The 20,287-nt window shown below is 35.4% G+C and overlaps 1 pseudogene across 1 annotated transcript in view; it reads right to left on the minus strand.

The window, feature by feature from the left end:
* Nucleotides 1-15,168, minus strand: part of LOC143239434 (uncharacterized) — a 38,175-nt pseudogene extending 23,007 nt beyond the window's left edge. Inside the window, exon 1 of the transcript XR_013021179.1 lies at nucleotides 15,036-15,168. The product of XR_013021179.1 is annotated as an uncharacterized LOC143239434 (transcript). The remainder of the gene's footprint in view (nucleotides 1-15,035) is intronic.
* Nucleotides 15,169-20,287: the final 5,119 nt, after the last annotated feature.

Below are 20,287 nucleotides of genomic sequence, written 5' to 3' on the forward strand. Positions count from 1 at the left end.
AGCCATCCTTACATAGACAATGCTGCCATATGCCCAATATATGTGAAAAATTAAGTTATCACAATTTCTTCCTCCAGATGTAGGCCTCTCTCAACACCCACTCATTACGGCTGGTATTAATAAAACTTTTATTAATATAAAATATAGAATAATGTTTTGACCTTCTTAAGTCATCTTCATGTCAGCAACAAGTGTTTTCAATTGCCTGTTGTTAGGCGAATGTCTTAGGGATAGGTCAAAAACATGAGGTGTTCTTGTTGTGTTCTTTGAATCTGGTGTCTATTCTTCTACTTGTTTCTCCAATACAAAGTTGTGACAACCATTGATTTGTATTTTATAAATAATATTGATGTTGTGTTTGTCAGTAGTTTTTACATAGTATGGACTTTTAGTTATGTACCTGGTTTTTGAATAAATTTGGTGTTTACTGGAATGTTGTGTTCCAAGTTTTTTCCAAATATTGGTTACTTTTTCCCTGATGTCAAGAATATATATACAGCAGTGTAAACTTTTGTAGTCTGTTGTTTCTTGGGATTTATTACTGTTTGTTTGTTGTTGATCTAAGCATGAGTATATAATTTTTTCAACAGTTTTTGAAGGAAATTTGTTGATGGTGATGAAATGTTGTTTTATTTTCTTGATAAAAAGCCGGAGTATCCTAAAACAAAAGACCTTGTGTACAAGATGTGAAAGAAAATCACAAATTGGGGTGCCAAGACATTCCATTAGTCATAATTGAGGTAAAGAAAGCTGAACCTGATGAAGATAGGACTGGACAAACACACCGAGATGAATAAAATACAAAGTCACTGTGAGAAAAGACATGGAAAGCTTGAAAAGCTAACCCAGACAAACAGACTAAAAGAATATTGCAGCTGTGTGAAGAGTCCACTTGAAAATGGGTTAGAAGAAGCAGATCATCCATGAAAAATAGAACCTCTTTTCCAATGCATGAATGAAGTGGGCTAATGGTAATACCCCACAATTCAAATAAACACATATGGAGTAGATGCAATACCAAAAGGAAAAGCATAGAAGTGAAAGACATGATCTTAGTGGGAAAACAAAAACATTTCTAGAAGATGGGATGATTGGAATGTAAACATAGATATAAACATTGGTCATCTGCATTCCGGGTGAAAAGAACCACTAGGGAGAAATGAACCCCTTCAAATGGATCCAAAGAATGATAAGAAAAAAACAACTGAAATAGCAGGTAAATAACTGGATGCCAGTCTCAAGAGCACTTGAAAACCACAAGACAAGAGCAACAACCAGGTGTAGGGGTAAATACCTTCTTGAAGGTACACTTGGCCAACAGACTTCAGACTACATCCTCAAGACACTGAATGTAAAGGAAAACAGAGAAAGGAGAAAAGGAAAAATAAAGGAAGTGAAGAGAAGAGGAAAAGTGGGAGGTGAGATCCTGCAGAACCAATCTGTTAAACTTAGGGAGGACAAAAGCTGATAAAGAGAGGCAGACAAATCCCAATCAGACCAGACCCAGCAGTGTAGTCACCAACAAGATGAATGATGACCCTGACACATGAAAGTTGGAAGACAAGTAGCAGTTAGGAATCTGAAATGGAAAGGAAAGACACAGATTCAGCAGACCTAGGAATAAGTCCAGAATGTTGAGAAAAAAACCAAAGTGAACAACGACTAATGCAGAACCACCTTAGCACAAATATCCAATGAGTCAGAAACACCCATGATAACCTCAAGGTGAAGAAATAGAACTTAACAGGTCATGGAGGTAAGCATGAGGAAGGTATATACAGTGGTACCTCGATTGTCAAACATACTGTTTGAGAAAAAATATGTCTTGGTTGTCGAACATAAACTCGGTTCCCGAACCAAGCTCTTGTGGTCCGAACACCTGAAATACCCAGACCGATGACCAAAACGACCCTTCGACCATTTTTGGCCCACGCCAAGCTTGCCCAAAACATTTTACCTGCAGTCGCCCAGTCCACACCCCCGCTAAAATCTGCTGTAAACATTCTCATTTTTCTTTTTTGTTGTTGTTTTTCTAAATATTCTGAGTAAATAAGCCACCATGGGGTCAAAAAAGTATAATGAAAGCAGCAAACCCAAAAGTTGTTAGAGCCACAATAGAGGTGAAAAAAGATCTCATAACAAAGTATGAGAGTGGTGTTCATGTGTCTGACCTTGCTACACAGTTTGGTGTGGCAAAGTCTACAGTATGCACCATACTGAAAAATAAAGAAGTCATCAAAGGAGCTAATGTTACAAAAGGAGTGACAATGCTTATGAAACAAAGATCACAAACAATGGAAGAGGTAGAAAAACTGTTGTTGATTTGGGTAAACGAAAAACAGTTAGCTGGTGACAGCATTTCTGAGACTATCATTTGTGAGAAAGCAAAGCAGTTGCATGCTGACCTCCTGAAAAACACCCCTGAAACAAGTGCTGATACAAGTGATGCCTTTAAGGCTAGTAGGGGGTGGTTTGAAAAATTTAGGAAGAGAAGTGGCATACATAGTGTGGTGAGACATGGGGAGGGTACCAGTTCTAACAAACATGCTGCTGATAAATTTGTTAGGGAATTTAAGGACTATGTAGAAGCAGAGGGTTTTATTCCCCAACAAGTGTTCAACTGCAATGAGACAGGCCTCTTTTGGAAGAAAATGCCAAAAAGGACCTACTTCACCAAGGAGGAAAAGTCACTGCTAGGACACAAGCCAATGAAGAACAGGCTAATTCTATTGTTATGTAGTAATGCAAGTGGGGACTTAAAACGTAAGCCTTTGCTTGTGTACCATTTTGAGAACCCGAGGGTTTTTAAGAAAAATAATGTCCTGAAAAGTAAACTAAATGTCATGTGGAAAGCTAATAGTAAAGCATGAGTAACCAGGCAATATTTTATGGAGCGGGTCCATGACGTGTTTACCCCAAGTGTAAAGAATTACCTCACGGAAAAACAGTTGCCACTCAAGGCCCTTCTTGTGATGGACAATGCACCTGCTCACCCACCAGGTTTGGTGGAGGAGTACAGTTTCATTACGGTGAAGCTCTTGCCCCTTAACACAACTCCTTGCATTCAGCCCATGGATCAGCAGGTCATATAGAACTTTAAGAAACTCTACACCAGTAAATGACCCAATTAAGAAGAAATAGAGCAGAAGATGTACAGGCCAGTGTAGTGAAAAGAAAAGGACAAACTTATCCAGAAAACTAGTTCTGAACACAATGAAGTGCCTCAGACATAAGAAGTGACAAGAAGTAACACAAGAAAGTGATAAAGAAAGAGACAACCATGCAAAGATTAGCCTCTGGAAAATTAAGATCACCCCAAACAAGTAAAAGAAAACCTAAAGTCTGGGAATTGAGGAACATAAGAAGAATTCTAGTAAGCTAGAACTATAAGACTAAAGTAAAGACAAAGACAATGCATGTTAGAATAGGTGTGCAAGTGTTTGAGAAACTAGCTACATGGATCCTTATGTCTTGTTAAGGAAGGAAAATAAAATAGTCTCAAGTACAAGTTTCATGTATTAAAGAATGGGATGAATCAAAAGACAAAGGAGAATGAAAAGAACAAACTTGTGAAATCATGTGGCTACAGTAAGTCTTGTCAGGGAAGATAATCATCATTCTAATGATCTAATCATAGTCAAGCTGGGAAGAAACAATAGTAGCTGAATGGACAAGAGGAGGTCAGTGTGCATCAAGGAACTCCACAAATACTGAACCCTGACCAGTGGCCACAACAGATAGAGGTCCCATGTTAGGATCATCACCACCAACACTGAATAAAGTAGAAGTTACCATCACCAGAGAATTCATAATTGGTAAGAAGAAAATAAAAATATTTTCTTAAGTTATAACAGAAATCAGTGAAACTTAAAATTTAGGTTTCATAAACTATCACAAATCTCACTTAATTGATTAATAATTTTAAAGTTACATCCATTCCAGAGAATTCCAAGGAAAAGAATGAAGTTATTTTGAGTGCAAGTGCTTAAGGGAAGTCACTGATCAAGGAGGTTGTGTCACCCTCCAACTGGTAGAGGGCTATCAACATAATGTTGCTATCATACATTAGCATAGCTCATGTTAAGTTAGTTGGTTGGTTGGTTTGGTGTCTTATGGCACAAAGCAACTAGGTTATCTGCACCAAACATCCAGTAAAAAGTTAAAATTAAAGTAAAATTATTAAAATTCATGAAAGGAATTTTAGGTAAAACAAAAAGTTTAATTTTTGAATTAAAACAACATAAATAACATTAAAACCAATTTTTACATCTAGCCTTCAGCAGTAAGAGAAAAACTACAGTAATACAAGCTGTAAAGGACTTTCTGTAGCATAACTGTAATTATCATAACTTGTCAGGAAGACTAACAGGTAAGCTCAAAAACCACCATTGGTCACCTGAAGTCGGCTTTTCCAGTCCTGGTTTTGAGTTATTTGACGCTATGGCCATTTTCTAATTTCTAATCAAACTAGATGTACTTTGATTCTCAAAAGGGAATCATATTAAAAAAGGTCTAATGTACAAATTAATAAACTTAAATGGCATTAAAAAGATTAATGGCCTTTAAAGTACTAAAAACATTTCCAAGGTGGACAGTGTCACCATCACAAATAACACTTTCTTGCATTATGGATAAACCTTGGGACAGAACATGTTTAAAATGTTGCCATCGTTGCAAGTTATAACGACGGCAAGACAGTAAAATGTGGCTTATTGTGACCTGAGTGTTACACACATTGGTGCATTAGTCCCAGATAACAGAAAATAATGAGTTTAAAACTGTGACCAATGTGTAGTCTAGTGAGAACAACTTCCTCTTTCTGATCATTACAGAAGCAAGACAACCAAAATCCAATATAGGGTTTTATTTGGAAAAGCTTGTATTCACGTTGCTCACTCCAAGTCGACTGACAACTGGCATGGAGCCAAGCCTTGAATACAGGACCATAGTCCATGTATGGAAAAGGCACAGCAGTGATTGTGCCAGAGCAGATAGGTTTAGCTGCAGTGCCAGCGAGCTCATTCCCACAAATACCAACATGACCTGGTATCCAGAAAAACTGGATAGAAGTACATGTTAAAGAGAAATGGGCCACTGTTTTCCAGGACCAGTAGAAAACTAAGAGTCAGTAAAAGTAGTGCAATTTGAGTACTGATTAGCTTCTATGTGATCCAGGACAAGAGAAACGTCGTACAGTTCAGCAGTGAACACAGAAGCTGTAGAGGGGATTCTGCATGCAACCACCAAACCACAACAAACCATGACACAGCCCACACAGTCACCTGATTTCAAACCATCTGTATAAATAGGAATTGAAAGATGGTTTGGAAGATGTCCAGCAAATAACAAACAGTATTTCCAATCAAGAGTGTATGCTTTTCTCAAATGAATTAAAGATAGGTCACTTTTGAGGACTGTAATAAGACATGGTGGAATGGGCTGAACAGTGGATACAGCAATGTTATCCAAGAACAGACCCAATTCATCCAACTTTGCCTGGATATGAAGGCCAAAAGGAGCAATGGCAGATCTCTGTTCTGAAAATGTATTACACACCAAAGAAGGAAAACAGCCCCAGGTGTGATGTTTTGGTAAGGAATGAAGTTTTGAAGAGTACAGTAAAGACAATTGCAAAGGGCAGAGGAGCAGAGTAGGTTCATGAGACTGTGTGTATGATCTCCAAATTGGGGAAGTGCAGAAAGCCCTGGTGCAGAGCCAAAGTCCTTGATAGTAAATGGGGTCCAGCATCTTAAAGGCCAAGGTCCTGGAAGTTACAGACTAGTGATCCATAGTCGAGTGTCAATCAAATAAGAGCACGATATATCCTTAGCATAGAACATTGATCTGCTCCCAAGTGGTGGAAGAGAGGACACGGAGGATGTTCAGTGCTCTTGTACATTTGACCCATAGCTGCTTGATGTGTGTTATAAAGGTCAGCTACAGTCACAGATAAGCCCCAAGAACTCTGTCTCAAGGACCACAAGCAGCACAACTTCACCAATACAGTATTCAGGATAAGGGTGAATACCCCATTGGCAGTAAAAGTGCATGCAAACAGTTTTAGAGAGAGAGAAGTTAAAGCTATTTGCTGTGGTCCCCTTCAGTAAACGACTGAGGGCAGTCTGTAGCTGCTGCTCAATATACCTCATGTTCGACAACTGACATGAAATGTGAAAGTCATCGACATAGAACCCATAGGCAAGAGCAAGAGGAAGTTGTTCAGTGAGGACATTAATCTTTATACTGAAAAGTGTGACACTCAAAACACAGCCCTCAAGGACTCCAAGTTCCTGCAGAAAAGAACAGGAAAGTGTTGAATCCAAATGAACTTGGAATCACCTGTTGATTAAAAAATGTTTAATAAAAATGGGCAAATGGCCATGTAGCCCATAAATATAAAGACTTTGTAAAATGCCATACCTCCATGTTGTATCATAAGCCTTCTCAATGTCAAAGAATATTAACATAAGATGTTGTCATTTGAGAAAGGCTTCTCTGACTGATGTTTCATGTCAAATCAGGTGGTCCATGGTGGAGCCCTGTCATCTGAACCCATGCTGGGTGGGTGAGAGGAGGATGTTTGACTTGAGGAATCAAACATTAACCATCCTCTCTAAGGTCTTACAGAGACAGCTCATCAAAGCAATTAGATGGTAGTTCGAAGGAATCTTGGGATCCTTCCCAGGCTTAGAGGAAGATAGGACAATAGCCTGATGCCAGGCATCAGGAAAAACATTCTCTTGCCAGATTTAGTTAAAAACAATCAGAACAATGGCAAGAGAAGCAGGAAATAGATGGCGCAGCATTTCATAGTGTACATCATCAGGTCCGACCAATGTACTGCCAGCCCGATGAATGGCCAGTTTGAATTCTACTGATGTAAATGGAGGATTGTAGTCACTGAGACAATCAGCTCTAAAGGAAAGAGGTGATCATTCTGCCCAAGTCATAATGGCTAAGGTGGAGGAAGAAGCGGAAGTGCTTGATACCCAGCAAAAGCTTTCACCTTGAGTATCGGCAATGCTCCAGGTATCAGGTACTTCGTGGCCATCAGAGAGCAAGATCAAGAGGGGGACAGAATTATATTATCCACTGACTTTTTGAATCCTATCCCATATGACTTTGGAACTGGTGGTAGAAGATATGCTTATTGTAAACTTAATCCAAGATCTCTTCTGGCTTTGCTGTCTTTCCCACCAAGCATGTGCACAGATCTGCTGGAAAGTGATGTGGAGCAAGAGTGTGGGATACCTAAGTAAAGTATCCCAGGCCCATTTTTGAGCCTTATGTGCCATGTGGCAGGCAGGATTCCACCACTGATAAGGACATCATGGAAAACGTGTCAAGGTTTTAGGAATACATTGAGCAGTTTCCTGTATAATACAGTCAGTTATTGCTGCCACACAGTCGTCTACTGATGGCTTACAGACGATGGCAGGATCAAGTTCTACAAGAACAGTGAAAGAGGGCCAGTTTGCTTGATCCAGCTTACAATGATAGGGAGCAAACTGAGATGCATGAAAATAGGTATAAGAACTACTACTGAAAAGAGAAAGGTTGTGATCAGAGAGCATACGCTCTACAGAGCAACTTCTCCCACCAATATCAGCACTTCCCAAGAGGGGATGATGTCCATTAAAGTGCCCCAGGATTAGAAAGGGAGATAGCAACTGTTCAATAAGAGCATCAAGGTTTGATTGATGAAAGATCTCTCTTGGTGACAGGTAGAGAGAACAAACAGCGATTGTATGATCCTAGGAAACACAGCTACAGCCTCCAAGAGTGTGTCGAGTGGTATAGACAGGGTGGGCACATGCTGATCAACCAACAGTACCATCCCTCCATGTACTTGCCCATCACACAGCCTGTCATTTCTGTACAAAGAAAACTGCCAAAAGGTGACTGTATTGGCAGGTTTCAAAAATGTTTCCTGTAAGGAAAGACATACAAAATGGTAGGAAGCTATCAGTGCATTGATGTCATCCAGCTTATAACGTAAACCTCGACAGTTCCATGGTATCAATGTGGCCATTTTTATTTATGTATAGGCAAATTAGGTGAAGAGCCCTTCTGTTTATGGCCATGCCTTTTTTCTTCACTGTCTTTATTTGAGGGAGGTCTATTGACCTCCATGGAACCTGTCCTGGGTAGACTGGGCAGGTCTTTGATGTTAAAGAGGATTTCAGCAACTGAGGATGGCATGAATGAATGATTGTTTTGCATCTTGGGGTGGGAGAAGAAGATGTACTTGAAGAGATGGCTGAACCCAGAACCAAAGAAAGTGGATCTTGGGATTTGCTGGAAAGTATTTGTGTTTTTGTGTTTTTTCTTATAGCAAAGCCACATCGGGCTATCTGCTCAGCCCACCGAGGGGAATCGAACCCCTGATTTTAGCGTTGTAAATCCGGAGACATACCGCTGTACTAGTGGGGGGCGGCTGGAAAGTAAGTTTGGGACAGAGATGGGTGTTGAAGTTGATTCATTAACTTTTTAACCATGGAGATCAAAAGCCTTTTCATTTGGTTTGAGAACAATTATTGTGGAGGCACAGAGAGAACCATCTGTGCTCCCACTGTGTAGTGAAATAAAGTGCAGCAATATATGTTACAAGATGAAGTGGTGGACAGCAACTTTTGTGCAATGGGGGTCCATTTCACACTCATAGGCATCATGGTACTTGCCATTGCAATGAGCACATGTCAAGGAACCTTGACATGACATCTTTGAGTGACCAAACTACTGACACTGGAAACATTTGAGAGGGTTTGGAATGTATGGCTGTATCCTACTATTAATATAATCTGCCTTGATGGTGGCAGGTGGACGTGATGATGTAAATGTCAGAATGAGAACATTGGTCAGCATCATAATTCCATCTGCAGAAACTCTTTGGGTGGAGAAACCACAAAGAATCTCTAACTGAGGGATGTTCTTCAAATCCCTCTCAACTATAACTCCTCATGATGAATTCAAAGTAGCATGAGGTGTAACCTCAACAGATATATCCCCAATTGCCTTTGAATGCAACATGAGTTTGTTGTGTTGAGATGTGGATGTTTCCACCAATGTCACCAGAGCGAAGCTTCTTTACTGACTTTAGAGAGCCAACAAGACCCTCTAGTTGCTTCTGAATGAAAAAGGGAGACATTTGCCCTAAAGGTTTGTCTGAAAGAGAATGTAGTATAAGAAAATGAGGTACAGGTGTTATAGATATTGAATATTACCGCTCAGAATCTTTAAAACATGGATGTTTACCTTTAAACTGTTTTTCACTAATTGAGAAAATGTTAACTTCTGATACAATATCTTACCTTACCTCCTCTCATAAAAAACTAGAATCCCACATTAAACTGGTAGATGGCCAGAGGGAAGACAATCACTCTTTTGGGATGTGTCGTCTTTTATTTCTTACCTTTTATAGTGATGCATAGAAGACATTAGATGGAGTTGATCAACCAATACCTAATGGTATTTGGAATGGAAAATTAGGTAGTAAGAGTCTCAACATTGCAATCATCTAGCATATTTAAAATTTAAGACTAAGTGTACCTTGTAAGGCAACGTTCTCCACAGAATGGTATCCAAATATGCGTTAAAGACTCCTGGAAAGTAAAATAAACAGAGTATTTACTACCACAGATAAACAGTTACAGTACTGATGTCCCCCAAGGAAAGATGGAAATGTATAGTCAGTAACATGGTAAGGCAATGGATCAGATGGGATGAAAACAAGAAAAAGTTAAAATCATCAGGAGAAAATGAAGAAAATGCCTGGTAATGGAACTAGGGTATTCAACACAAAAAGATGATAGGAAAAGATTGCATGAAAGGTGACTACTTCATGGAAGATATGTACTTGAAAACCAATATACATGTGATATAACCCCAGAGAGCCCTGACCTGACATAGGAAATGGTAAGATTGGAACATTCTAGAAGGACAGGGATGGAACATAGGAAATGAAATATAGTACAGAACATAATATACCTGAATAATAGATTCACCAAAGGGTAAAGATTCTGGAAATGGCACACGAATAAAAGGCATAATCAGGAAGGGAGAAACTGTCTAAATTAAAAAAAATCACTGAAGACCTGGTTAAGACAATCATCAGTGTGTTGTGATCATAGCACAAAAGTGGTCCACTCCTGATGGAAGAGAGGGGTCACTTCAAGGAATAAGAATTGTGGTGTTGACTCGTTAGACATGGTCAGGAATTCTGCTACCTCAGAAAGAGCAATCATATTTGTGACCACCCCAAATTGTAATTGCATAATATTGAAAGAGGGGGAAAAGATAGAATAAATTGTAACTTTCCAAGAAACAGAAAGAAAATGCAAAATAGCAAATTAACTGATTAAAGAACTTACAGAAAGTAAAACGTTGTGAATAAATTAATTAAACAAGTGAAAAACGTTTAATCAGTAGGACAGCCAATAAACAAGTAATTAACATGCATGATCATTTGCACATTAATATGCAGTAATAAATGGGAGTAACAAAGCTAATGGCAAGCAAAAGATCTGTGCCAAAAGATGGTAGTACAAGTCAAGAAAGCTTTTTGTGAACACGATTAAAATATTGTATCATAATTTATACTTCTTAAAGTGAAAGTAAGAATACTAATAGTAAGAAAGTCAATATACATATGATTGGAATATTGCTTGAGAGATGCTTTAGCAAAGTTTTTGGTATTACAATTGAGAATAAATTGGTCTGAACATATAACAACTGTAAAAAGTATGTATGTGTATCTCAGGACAGCTGGTATGGGTATTAACTCTTTCTAATAAAGCAAAGAACATTGTTTCGATCTTCTTAGATCATCTTCAGGTTAACCATCTTTGGTAACATGAAGATGACCTAAAAAGATTGAAATGTTGTTCTCTACTTTATTGGTATTAACACTTACTAATACCAGCTGTCCTGAGATACATTTTTACTTCAAGTGGGTTTCTCCTCATCACAGATGTTAAAAAAAGTAATTGCTAAATGTATGTAGGTATAAAAAAGTAAAGTAAAAAATCAGTTAACATGAAACATTTGACAACTATGTCAGTTTTATTGATCCACAATTAATACATGCATCTATACTTGTTGAAGACGTTCATTAGAATATAAATCCTTTGATGCTTCTGCAAAAACTTTATGAGAACAGCTTTGGATGTAAACTATTACAATTTTGTGTCAGTTATTTCACAACTACATCAAATTAAATATATATGAAATAATTATTTAATAAGTACTTTTATGTTTATAATGGAAAATATATTAAAAAAACCCAGTCTTCAAACCTTTTTCTAACAAAAATAACAAGAACATCTAATGTCATCATATAAGAATTAATGCTGGTTTACACATACTTTTTTTTTGTTTTAAAAAGTCAATAGACCAATGTTCAATAACTTATATGGGGATAAAAACCTGGAATGTAAAAGCAAATAATAAAAGAGAAACTATCTCTTTAAAATAGTTAAGTTTTGTATCAAAAACTATATATTAAATTTATTATGTACTTAATTATTTATATAGTTAATTAAAAAATTATAATGCTACTGTCAGTTAGTAGTACCAACTATATTACATGTAAATTGTGTCCTGATACAGGTTTGTTCATTTTTTAAATTACCAACATTTTATTCTTATTAGAAGGCATACACTTTGTATAAGCATTCTCTTTTACTTTTTATTTCCTTTTCATATACTAGACTGAATGTAGTTAAAATCTGTTACTTATTTCAAGAACATTGTATTAGTCAGTATGTGGACAAATTTGAAATAAGGAAACCACTCTAGCCAGGCACATTATGCAAAAAACATTCTTATTGACATTCTTCCATGTGGAAATTTCTCCAACTGGTGATACAAAGTTTCCAAACTCCTGACTAAAATTTATCAATTCCCTTATTCAGTAGTTAAACTTAAAATTTTCCCTGGATTGTAGATATCCTGTTGAAAACTAAAAAAGTAGATTTAACTTATAAAGTCTTATATTTAAAAGAAAGTCCTTTTACAACAAAATAGGAATAGAAAAATTATGCAAACAATCAAAACAAAAATAATAAATCATTGATATATACAAATTAAAAACAAAAAGTTACAGAAGACCAATAGATCCACAACTGCCAATCAAAACCAAAATATAGTCCTTCACACCTTCATTCCAATTCAATAAAAGTTAAAAATAATCAAAACAAACAGCATACACCAATATCATTGAACAAATTTCTTAAGGCAATGAATTTTACTATCATGTAAGTCTTACCAAAATTACTATCACATTATTAACTTTGTTGCCCAACTTGGTGCATCCTGCACTAAAAGATGAAATTGCATCATTAAACTGTGGTAATTTTAGACAGTAAACTAGTAACTGCTTATATATATTAACAATAATATTCAGGATTTAAATTTATTTAACAAAAATTGCCTTATTTATTTAATTTTATATAAACAATTTTTAAATCACATTTTGATTTTCAAATTTATTTCAGAATGCTGAAAATGAAAAATGTAATGTTTTTTAATTTCCTAATTTTTTCCTATATATATATATATATATGTTAAAGTCACTTATAACCCATAGCACAAAAGTTGAAACAGCAGTGAACAAAACAGTGCCAAGCTAGATCTCATAACTTCAATATAATATAGTTTTATTGATTTTAGCCAATCATCATTTATCAACATTTGTTGCCACAAAACTGATTATATCTCAGCTTCAAGAAGTTACAGGCTAGTGACCTGAATACAAAGTGACTATTCTTTTTTCAGTTCTTTTAAACTGTTTAAGCCAAATACGGTTTTCATATCAACAAATATTAACATAAAGACCAGAACAAAGTGAAAAAAGCTTAGCTTGTTGATACATTACTAGAAGAAAATATGCTTATGAACAACTTCCTCCACAAGTATAGTCCTAATTTATTTTCATTTCATACTTCATTATAACACAGCTGTTTGTTAGGCCATTCTTATATTAAGCTTTTTCAGCCTAATTAACTGCTTAAATGGCTAAATCAATTCTTAAAAAAATAAATTAAAACAAAACATATAAATGAATATAAAGTTGGTCTAAAACTCATTACATATATTAAACCTTTTGATTAATAAGTTTAAGAAAATTGGCTTGCTAATACCTTTGGTGCAATAAAAAGGTACTTTTATCATATGCCAATAATCATAAATACAGTGAAACTGTGTTTTTCAAATAAAACCAAAGATAAAACTTCAACAAAAACTCAAGTGGAAAAATTTGGAATACAGAAAGAATTAAGAAATAATCATTTAAACATACAACAATGGTAATCAATTTTGATTGTTTATTAACAACATGTCACAACAAAATTTTTCACTTTCCAAAAATATAACAAATTCATACAGATATCACCTACAAAAATAATATTTTTATTCTGCAGAAGCAAAAACTCTAGAAAGTTCATCTTCTCAAGTTTCAAATAATTCCATCCAGTATATTATTTAGTGTAATAAAAACAACACAGGTGCATCAAATCAATATACTAGGGCATTTGAGAGCAAAAAAAAAGAGAATTACATTATCAACTTACTAATTTTAGTTTCCACACCTTGCTTTCTTTACTAAACAGTTGTGCAAATTATGGAAACAATGTCATACAGACTTTTAAAAGCCTAAAACACTTCACTGTTTAGAGCAGGTCAATTAACTTGATAAAGCTTGGCAATCAGTGATATGCATTAATCAATTTACACAGCACTGTTCTTTTGTACAGCATTCCTCAAACTTTAGCAAATATAAAGGAAAAAAAAAGGTGGTATGGGAGCCACTAGACAGTTGACCTCACTCTAGTCAACAGATGAATATAAAGAAACAACTGATGACTAATGGGAATCAAACACAATACCCTCCAATCATGAGCCCCAAATACCAAATAATGCAAACTGAAGTAAAAGGAAAACAAATGACTACTTATAGGGCTGAAAGAGGGTACAACAAATATAATTAATTATTGGTAAATTTTATCAATAGAATTAAACTTTTAAATTAAGGCTTGGTAGTGTATTAATAATGTTATAATAGGCTTAGTGTGTGTAGTATGATGGTACCTGCACTTCAGCTCATCCAAATATGTTTAAGGATCTGACTGATTAATATTCTTATTTTTAGTAACTGTGTATTGACAATCCAAATACAAGTTGCTTCAACAAAAATTTCACTGTATAAATCACTTGTTAATCCATATTTGGAATATTTGTTGAGTATTGGGCTCCTCACATCACGAAGAACATTGAACTGTTGGAAAAGGTTCAGAAAAAGGCTATTAAGATACCTTGTATGAAACAGTCATTACACAAGGACATTAAAATCTCTTGAAACTGTTTTCTCTTGAGAACAGAAGGGTAAAAGGGGATTTAACTGAGATTTATAAGACTTTTAAGGGAATTAATAGTGTCAACACATCATCACATCAGTGGACCACAATCACATCCAATTTGTATTGAAAATTTTATAAATGGAAGTATTTTCTGATAATTAATCCTTTAACTGCCGTGTGTTTTGGTATCTTTCGATTCTTAATACAATTTATCTTCTTTATATCACTGAGGCATTAAATGTTTACATATTTAACTTTTGCCTTGGCATTTTCAAATCACAAAAACTTGAATTTCTGAATTGTTAATTCATCATGAGGCATTGAAAGTGATTCAGTTTAAATTAAGTTTTAATTATTGTTTTGATAGATATTAATTATTTAGCCAATTTTTTATTTTAATACCAACAGCCATAAAAAGGCCAACCAATTGTAACTACTACTAATAGTACTAGCAGTGTCGACGCATCTTATATATCAGGGTAAAAGTGTCAAATTTTACTTTATACGATGCTTATTTCTATAGTACTATTAGTAAACCACTTAATTTTAATCTTTATTGTCATCTATATTTATATTTCGTAAATATGCTTCATTTTCAACTTTAAACTAAAAGTTAAAACTAAACATAAAATGAAAACAGAACCTTCTTTTCTAAATACTTCAATAATGAAGGCCACATACCTGTAGAAAATGTTGAATTCTTGTGAATCTATTCTACTTCTAATAATCCTAACGAAAAACTACAAACATGAACCTACGTGGACATGTTTCTATCTGATTTCGCCATCTGGAGGTAATTTTCCTTCAAAATAGAGAATAGGTAATATACAATGAAAGTAAACGTATTGGATAACTAAAAGCCCAACAGTACCATAGATTAAAATCTACAATTCCGTATAAATATAGACTATTATATATTCTTTACCAATATCTTTACAAATCATAATTTTAAAACATTATAAACTGAATATAACTTTCCTAACTATTTTATAAAGGCTTTTCTTTTTCAACTGTAAAACTTTTATATAAAATATTGATTAACAATGAAACTTAAAGCAATTACATCTCTTTTGTACGATAAAGAGCACTGAAAAAGATACTACAGTCGATGATTTCAATACACTAAAAACATGATTTCGAATGAAAGAGCACACTTGAAGATGCAGTGGTGTGGTATGTAAACTCATAAGTGTCTAGTTCCCCTCTGGTACAGCGATAAGTCTAAGGATTTACAACTCTAAAATCAGAGGTTTGATTCCCCTCGGTGAACTCAACAGATAGTCCGATGTGGCTTTGTAATAAGAAAAAACACACACACACAAGTGTATCGGAAGAGAATGGTCAGAAAAGTTGTTGTTGTTTGAAATTAAGCACAAAGCTACACAATGGGCTATGTGTGATCTGCCCACTACGCATATCGAAACACGGTTTTTAGCGTTGTAAGTCCACAGACATACCACTGTGCCACTGGGAGGCGATCAGAAGAAAAACGTGCTATCTCACATTAAATATTTGTTTAAACAAAACACTTTCTCACCTCCCTTCGTTCTCCAGTTCTACCTTACAATCGTTTTATCCTCCACATTTTTTTTAAACGTAGAGGTCATATGTATACTAAAATAATATTGATCAGACGTACTTTTAAACAAAATGTTATAAAAGAGCATGATCGTGAACTGGCTTCGAATCCACGTGATATTACAAAATATTCCCCGTACTATAGGTTGTTGATGCGTTTTTAGAGTGACTGTTAATCCTTTATCAACCTAAACTTGGCACTTATACAGTGTTTTCAGACGGTTTGAGGTTAATTGGAGGATGATGTTATTATGAATCCAGTTGATAAGTGTTTGTCATATTTAAGAGTTTTTAGATATTTAGTATGTTTTTTACTTTTTTGCTACATTTATATATATCATAAAATACTACTTTCTGAGACTGTATAAAATTATTTGCAATTGTGAATACTTTTGTAAAGTTTTACAAGAATTATCTGCAATTGCTGTTCCTGATTTCGAATGAATAGACTAAGCAGAAAGTAGATGGTCATCAACATCTCTTACTATCTCTTGGACTACTCTCATCAAATTTGACCATGATTTATGATAAAACACAGGTATGATTTTCCATTAACTAAGGCACACCATAGACCCCTGAATCCACAGTAAGTCCAGCATACCAACAACTAAACATTCATATAAAACTAGCGGTGATGATAAGGAAGCTGTAGTTGAGATGAGAGCACGATATGAGAATGATGTAGAGATTAGATTAAGAGAGGCCCTCTTCTGAATTGATTCCTCTCTTCAGTAATGGTGAGATCTATATCTGCTTTCTTAATTTACATTCAGGTCTTACATATTACCATGCAGCAAAGGGAACTCTTACCTCCCCTATTCATGAGCACTGGATTGTAACTATTGATCAGCAAGGTAATGGCCAATCTGAAAGTCTAATGACCAGTTCTAGTGAACTCTGTGGGGAAATCAATGATTAGCATAGATATTACCAAGCACTGGACAATATTATCTTTCACAAGAAAGAGAATACGTGTGAATAGTAGGTAAAATTCATCAAAAAATAACAACACTGCCCTTATAAAGCAGCTAGAATTTCACAAAACAGTCAGAAGAATTCCAGGCAATGTATCTACACTGTATATTGTGGCTGAGATGAATGCAGACTATAGTCCTGATGAGCCGTTTGAAAGAAAAAGAAGCATCCTTCTACACTGATACTTTAGCTACCCAGTAGTGGAAACACTAGCAGCAGCTACATGTCTGCATCACTATTTAACAACGGTGGTGAGTTGAAGTAGGTTAACACATTAGTGTTTAAAGATACAGCAAAGGATAACGTGGATTATTTCATAAAATGCTTGAGGAAACTTGTCATCTGGAACAGCTGGACCTGGAAAAAACAGTGCAACATCCAGTGCTGAGCTTGGATGGCTCAGAATTCAATGCCTAAGTGCATCTGTTTAAACTCAGCAGATATTACGACTGATCCTTCCACTCAACAATCTTAAGAGACAGCAATGAACACAAACTATCATCAGAAATTTAAATGGTAGTGCCTCTGATTTTATTTCATAAGGACAAAGTTTTGAAAAAAGGTACAAATATTCGAATTGTCAGAAATTTAAAATGTTACTCTACCAACACCATTATACCCGGCATGGCCAGGTGGTTAAGGCACTCCATTCGTAGTTCTATGGTTGCGGGTTCCAATCCCCGTCACACCAAACATGCTTGCCCTTTCACCGTAGGGGCGTTATAATGTGACGATCAATCCCACTATTCGTTGGTAAAAGGCCCGGCATGGCCAGGTGTGTTAAGGCGTTCGACTAGTAATCTGAGGGTCGTGGTTTCGAATCCTCGTTGCACCAAACATGCTTGCCTTTTCACCGTGGGGGCGTTATAATGTGATGGTCAACCCCACTATTCGTTGGTAAAAGAGTAGCCCAAGAGATGGCGGTGGATGGTGATGACTAGCTGCCTTCCCTCTAGTCTTACACTGCTAAATTAGGAACGGCTAGTGCAGATAGTCATCGTGTAGCTTTGCGCGGAATTCCAAACAAACCAGCCCTTACCATTGGGAAGTGTCATTGGTAATGATGATTCTGTCCAGATCAACAATATCTTTAATTTTGTTTAATTTCCTAGCTTTCGGTTAGCCTGATATAGTGTATTTTTATTGTATACATTTCATTTTTATTTTTAGACAATTTTAACAAAAACAAGCAATGAGTAGCACAGATTGATTGTAGGTTTCTATAAAATAACAATATTAATTAGTTATTATAAGGAGGAAAAGAAGGAAGTCATAGTTCAGCGTATAATTCAAATGCATAAATTCATTAATGCTTTTTATTTTACATGGTTCAATACACCCTTGATGTATTGCAAGGTTACCTTTTGTTCTATATGTGATTATTATAAAGTCAGGCTGGATGACAGCAGTAGACCTAAGACGGATTTGAAAACTCAGAAAGGACTCTATAAATTTAGTGCTGTGTTATTCAACATATGCAATGCACCTGTTGATCTTGAAGAAACAACTGAATTTATGTTTAAGAGGCTACAATGATAGAGATGTGATACTTTGGCTTTTACTTTTATATTTCAGGCCATTGCTAAGAACCTCTTACAGTACATCATAAATGTAGGGTTGAAATTGATACTAGTAAAGGGAAAATTATAATATTCTGCAAAGAGCAAATTTTTTGTTATACAGTAAGAAGGAAGTGGTTATTTGTTAATTCTATCAATATTATAGTGGTCAAAGGAAAAATAAGAGTCTGCAGCTCTCCATATTTCACACCATGGTATATGACCACTTTCTTCAAAGCAAATATGTAAAATATGTTTGTAGCTACATTCACATCAAGGAACGAAGAAATGGCGTGAGCAATGTACCCTATGTGCAACAAACAGGAAAAGTAAATCATCATAGAATATGTTTGCTATTTTAGCCATGAGGGAGTTATAATGTGACAGCCGATCCCACTATTCAATTAGAGTAGCACAAGAGTTGGCATTGACTAGTTGACTTTCTTCTTGTATATCACTTTTAAATTAGTGGCAGATAATGAAGATAGACCTCAAGTAGTTTTGCATCAAATTCAACAAATGAGCAAGCAAAAAAGTTGTCCTGGATGTAGCTTGTACTCTGTCCAAAATTAATAAAAAAGAGTTGTTCTCCATTGTGTTAACAAGTGGGCCAATGTTTGCCATTAGTTGATACTGTAATGTAGTCTGTAGTCAATATATTTTGGTTGAGTAGTGAATAGCATGATTCAGTGCATTTGGAGAGATGCATATTAGTCAATGATTGAACTTCAACCCCCAGTTGTTTGCGGTGATGAATGAATTTTTAGGTGTGGTGAAAACATAAAATTCATGCAATAATTCTCAGTTTGGCTATTTGGCTCAATGGATAATTATGCTTGTAAATGAATTATTGTTAAGAACCAGCTAGAATGAACGTCTTCCATACTTTGTTAGAACATATCATATAATTAAATCGAGTGGTTGTGTTATTAATATTTTAATTGCATTTTATGAAGCAACTACAATTTTTAGTAGCTTTGTACATTAATTCTACATCTTAACAGCTTGTTTATAGCTTGATTACTTGGTATATGATTAAGATACATGCCTGTATCTTGCTCCTAGTTGGACTTGTCCATATGTCTTTTTTTTTACTGCTCAGTTAAGCAAATATGAACAGCAATAGTTGATTGATGCATTCAAACATTGTTAACGTGTCAACAAACTTAAACTCTATGTCACTGACAATCTTTTCAAAAATTGATTGATCAAGGAGTCATAGATGGATTAATATGTGAATTTTTATGTAAAAGACAATGTGCTGTGTTATCTTGACCTGATTTATAAGAAGGAAGATGGTGGCTGTACACATCTGACAGTTCACAAAGGGTAAGATGAGAAAATGATAGTAGGGGAATAGTTTGGCTGCGGTGATGATTAGCTAACATGCGAGAATCAGTCTTCGAATTACTATAGCTAAAATTAATTGATTGATTAGCAGTTTGGTTCGTTAAAAATAAATAGCTGAAAATACGTGAAATTACTTACTTTCTAAGAAGGTAGTCATATTTTTAAAGAATATCATAATGTAACCACTTAATTATAAATCAGTTAGGAAAGTATTGGGGATCAGCAGCTAAGACAAATTATAATCCAAATGTACATTCTCTCAGAAATAGTTATTGGTATTTGACTTGACGGAAATACTTTGGTTTGATATCTTGTTAGATAATTATTTGAACTACCTAGTAAGTTATATTGATATTTCTACATAGCAAGCTGCATGGTACTAAGTCAACACAACTAAGGCAGTTGATGCAATTGGTGAAGATCCACCGAAACTGACAGTTGGTATGGGTATTGAGGAAAGCTGGGTATTAT

This window comes from Tachypleus tridentatus, chromosome 13 (assembly GCF_004210375.1).
Source record: "Tachypleus tridentatus isolate NWPU-2018 chromosome 13, ASM421037v1, whole genome shotgun sequence".
In the NCBI taxonomy this organism is placed as follows: domain Eukaryota; kingdom Metazoa; phylum Arthropoda; class Merostomata; order Xiphosura; family Limulidae; genus Tachypleus; species Tachypleus tridentatus.